Source organism: Lolium rigidum, chromosome 3 (genome assembly GCF_022539505.1).
Source record: "Lolium rigidum isolate FL_2022 chromosome 3, APGP_CSIRO_Lrig_0.1, whole genome shotgun sequence".
NCBI classification, from domain to species: Eukaryota; Viridiplantae; Streptophyta; class Magnoliopsida; order Poales; family Poaceae; genus Lolium; species Lolium rigidum.
Window position 1 is genome coordinate 297,792,868 of NC_061510.1, and position 5,420 is coordinate 297,798,287.

A 5,420-nucleotide genomic window follows, 5' to 3' on the forward strand; every position below is an offset into this window, starting at 1 on the left:
AGGACGACAAGTCCTTGACCAGCGGGGATGAAGATCTTCGGTTCCTCGCCGATGGGGAACTGGAGCCAAAAGCGAGGACGACCCGGTTCTCCTCGGACGGCTGCCCCACCTCGCGAAGAAGAGGGAGAAGAAGACGACGACGACGACGACTCCTCGAAGGCTACCCGCCGGCGAAGCGCCTCCGCATGTGGTGGGATGACGATAGCAGCGACGACGAAGACGGGGATGAAGCCCCGTGGAGGGCTACGGGAGTAGCGACGAGGAGCCCATCGGCGCAGCGTGCCGATGAGAGTTCTGAGGATGACGATGAGGGCAGTGATGGCCCGTAGATTAGGATCTAATAGTATAGGCCTAGCAGTAGTAGATTGGTCAATAGACCCTTCTTTTGTTCTTCCCTCCTTGAGCAATCGGCTCCCCATTGTAAGAAATCCCAATTCTAATGAAGAATTCCCTTAGCTTGATTTCGCCGATTTCTTTCCTGCTGAGTTTGTCGACTGTTGGCCTAATCCATGCTTAGCGACTGATGGTAACACATCAGCTCCATGATAATCTGCGAGACAGGCCAATTTAGCCATCCCTCCAAGCTAGCTGGCTTCTGCCGATGACGATGACACAGCCGATCTTAGTAAGTCGGCGACTTGATCTTGGAGCGAGCGACTTTAAAAGAGCCACCGGAACCGCTTTGGATGCTCAAACTGATGACTCTGTAACAGAACACCGCTCTCCAAACCAGTTGTGTCGCAGGGCTAGCCGATTCCAACCAAATCGGCTCCCCAGAGCAACGACCTTTAGGGCGAGCTCCCCCCCCGAGCCATATGTGCCGACATTAGCCTTAACTCATAACGTAGCCCCAAGCAGAGAACCTTTACGGTGAGCTGCCCCCCGAGCTTCTTCAGTTCTTGCCGGCCAGATCGGCTCCTTTCCTTTGGTGGATATGATGCGATCCATCCTTGACCTGATCTGCACGTTCAGGCTGCTCTTGGCATTGTTCTTGAAGAGAGGATCCGAGCTCTTAAGCTACTTCATTAAGGAGTTCTTTCATTAAAACCCTCTTCGTGCTCCATTGACCCTCTGATCGTATCAGTTATTCCTCTTGAGTCGATGGCCATGCATCGGCTTTTATATCCTTAAGTCGATGTCTGCTGCATCGGCTGTGCTCGAAAATTTTCGATTTTTCGATTTTTTAGAATTTTACGGCCGACTAATGCATCGGCCCCCATATTCCAATACCCATCACCAAAAGATGAGACGCTTCCATTACATATCCTCGTGTTCTATCTACCTGGGTGCCCCCCCGAGCCGATTCTGTCAAGAGAATTGATGGTATCGGCTCCGTTGGATAACATGTTGAACCCGAGCGAGAATGGTGGGTGAGGATAATTTTGGCCGATTGCTGGAATCGGCCTCCACATTGCTTGCTCGGTGAAGGTTTTGTAAGTTCCCTTCATAAATTTTTTGGGGCCGATCACAAGGACCAGCCTCGCCATGTTTGCTCCTTGACGTGCTCTTGCTACTCGTTCAGGCCGGTGAGACAAAACCAGCCCAATCTCCGACTTTATCATGTTGGTGCGCTTGCTGTCGTCCACCTTGGATGTATCGTGTAACCGTGGAGCACCGAGCTTCGTCGGAAGAACGAGCACCATGTTTGTGCCGGCCGATGTTTCATCATCGGCTTTCCTTTGCTTGGGGCGCCACTCCATTTTTCGTGGACGACCCTCTTCATCCAGGGTTCGCTGAACCTTCGCAGCCGGATCAGGCCTTGCCTTCCTCAATGTATGCAAGTATAACCTCTCGGCTTCTTCCGGGCCGCGCAATCGTTGAACCCTGCGTTTCGGGAACGGCCGAGTCCGTCGGGGCACCACCTTGGCCGGTGGTACCTGTCTTCTTCTTCTCCCTCGTCTTCCGAATCTTCGAGATCTTCCAACCGAGGGGACTCAGCTCGTTTGCTGCAGTGGCGGGAGAGGTCCCAAGCGCTCGAACACGGACACGTTGGCTGCCTCCTTCTTCTTCCGGTTGCATTCTGGGCAATTGCCGATTGTTGGTAATCGGCTCATTCCTGAATCCCAGCAGTGCCTGAAGAAGGGACAATCCCAGTGCCTGTCCTCGTCGTCTTTATCCCTTGCCTTTCCCTTGGCGCAACGCTCGTGCTCCTCCTCATCGCGATTATGCCGACGATGTCTTCTAGCCGAACGATCTCTTTCATCATCATCGCTGGACCGTCGGCGTTGGTCGTACCGACTCACATACTTGTTGAGGAGGTGATCGGAGAGAGGTCGTTGATATCTTATGTTCTTCACTTCTCCCTCCGTTATGTAGCGCTTGCCGTCTTGGCGGAGCCGATCGCGTGGAGCGGCTTCCTCTCGTTTCTTTGCTATGAGAGCAGCTTGCCCTCATCTCCATCCTTGCCGGCGTGGTGTCCAAGATCTACCATGTTGATATTGCACAGGAAACCCGGCTGGCACCCTCCATGGCAAGCATACTCCACCATGTTCACGGCGGGGAAGGGCTGGGTATCGACCTTCATGGCGTACTCGGTTGAAAATTAGACGCCCGTTCTCTATCGCCGCTTGGATGTGCCGACGCCACACCCTGCGGTCGTTGGTGGCATGGGAGAGCGAGTTATGCCATTTGCGGTATGGCTTTCCATTCAGCTCTTGCGCCGTGGGGAATTTGAGACCTTCGGGTATCTTCAACAGCTTTTCCTTGAGTAGGAGGTCGAAGATTTGCTCAGTCTTGGTCACGTCAAAATCAAATCCCCTGGGCGGGCCCGGTGGCTTTACCCATTTGCAGGACACGGGGGTTCCTCCCCGAGTCCACTCAGCCACTGCTACTTCTTGGTCTCCCGCAGGAACTTCGTCTTCCTCTGCATCGACCAGGGCTACTGCACGCTTGAACTTGTCTTGGTACAGGTCCGGGTGGCGCTTGTTCATACGCTGAAAGTTTCGAACCATGTGCGCCGGCGAGGGATAATCTGCTTGGGAGGCCGTGTCCTTGAGCTGTGTTGCAAGGCCTGCTATCGCCAACTCGATCGCTTCCTTTTCAGTTATACGAACCGAATAGCATCGGTTCCTAAGATTCCTGAAGCGCTGGATGTATTCGTCACGGCTTCTCCGCGCTTCTGACGTAGTTGTGCTAGATCGGCAATGCTAGACTCGGAAGCTTCTGAATGGTACTGTTCATGGAACTGCTCTTCCAACTGCTTCCGAGTTTGGATGGAGTTCGGTGGTAGCGATGTGTACCACCCGAAAGCCGACCCTGTGAGGGACTGTGAGAAGAACCTCACGCGCAACTCATCTGACGCTGAGATCGTGCCCAGCTGTGCCAAATATCGGCTCACATGCTCGATGGAGCTGGACCCGTCCGATCCACTGAACTTTGTGAAGTCCGGGAGCCGATATTTAGGTGGCAGCGGGATCGGCTCGTAGCTGTTGGGGTACGGCTTGGTGTAGCCGAACGCCTTCCTTTTCGGCATCATGCCGAACTGATCTTTCAGAATTGCACAAATCTGATCCGCTGTGATGGCTGAAGGTGTCGAACCCTGAAGATTCGCCGGGGTGATACTTAACCAGCCATGCTTGTTTTTCTGGTTCTAAGCCAACTGCAGGAGCTGGGCTTTGGGGGTTTGTCGGGGCGGCGTACTTAGCCAGCCACGACTGCTTCTCAGGATCGGCTCCTGACGTTCCTCCTGCCGTTCCAGAGGCCCCTGATATTGCAGCCTGGTTCGAGAGTGCCCAGGCGTTGCAGTCCGGCACGTATGCGCACGCGTATCCGTGCGGGACCTCCTTAGGTGGCTCAGGTAGGAATTGGTAGTCACTAGGATCACCACCAATCTTGTAGACGACGTATGCCGATGAGTTCGGCAGTTCCGGTGCTACCCATGCGAACGGGCTGGGGCTGGAGCGGCATCTCTCCTTTGAAAGTCCCCGCAGCCGGTCCCGACGGGGAGTACCGGTGACTCATGATTTCCTGGACGACGCGCAGGGCGACACGCTCCAAGGTGTTCACCAGGCTCTCGCAGTGGCGGTGCAGCGATTGCGCCACCATGTAGTTGATCTCCTGCCGCAGCGACCTGGTGCGTTCTTCTGACGGGGCGGACAGGTCCACTCCATCGAGCGCGCCTTCAGGTGTGAAACCCTTCCACCTGACGCCATGGGAGCGGGTTCGGTGGAAGGAGCCGATGAGTTCGGCTTCGAGGGTTGCCTTGATCTCGTCATGCTTCTTCTTGAGCTCATCGGGCAGATCCGCGTACGTGACCGGAGTGTCTTCCGCCATCTCGGATGTAGATGGCGATGTTGCGGACGTCGAAGGCTGTCCCACCGGGCGTGCCGAATGTGTTGACGTCGGAAACCCCCCGGCGGGCGGAGACGGGCAACACGGTAGAGCCGGGAACAACTAGGGCTGCGGCTGGCCCCGGTCCCTCGCAGCGACGGCCCGCAAAGCCTCCTGGTCGTACGCACCGATGTTTATCACAAGGGCGTGCCACCTGACCTATACCTGGTCGGGAAGGTGTGGATGATGCCTCGCTTAGTTTCCTGCGGGGCACACACGTAAACGTTAAATACGAGCCTCGATCGGCTCTCGAGGTTATCTCGTGAATCGGCTCAAAGAGCCGATCCACCCATGATTCGGACGAGGTGTCCGAATATATGGTGGTCCTGCTTGATCAAGGTAAAGCTAATGAGATCTACGACGATGTGGGGTTTTCACCGCATAATCGGATCGTCCTACTCCGGAGTTGGGCCTCGCGGCCACGCACGGTGACCGTAAGCCGATCCTAAACAAGGCCTAAAAACCAACACGAGGTTGATCCTCGGAACATCCCGCTTAGGGCCAACGAACGACACCCTACGTGCCGCTGGATCCTCCCCCTTTGTAAGGCCTAACTATTGCGAGATATTAAACTAATCCTTGTAGAACAAGGAGCAATCGTAACGGATCAGATCTACTAAACTATGATCAAGCGGGGTGCCGCCCCTACACCTAAGATAGGTGTAGGGGCGGCTAGACATGCAAGGGTTGCACTACGAAAGCATGTAATATGAAGAACAATGCTAACCCTAACATGTCTAAGATAACTACGTTGCTCGCCATCAAAAAGGCTTCGATACGAGCAACGCATGAACAACGTGGGCAGGCTTGTGCTGCCTAGATCGCAAGATGCGATCTAGGCAGCATGATGCTTACCGGTAGAAACCCTCGAGACGAAGGGGTTGGCGATGCGCCGAGATTTGTTTGTGGTTGAACGTTGGTTGTTGTTTATTCCATAAACCCTAGGTACATATTTATAGTCCAGCGGACTTTCTAATGTGGGCGTGCACTAAACCGTGCACGAGATAAACTCTAACTTCTAAACTAAGATGCGATCTAATATGTTACAGATACATGGGCAATTAAGCCCAACTTGGTAAAAGGCCGATTCA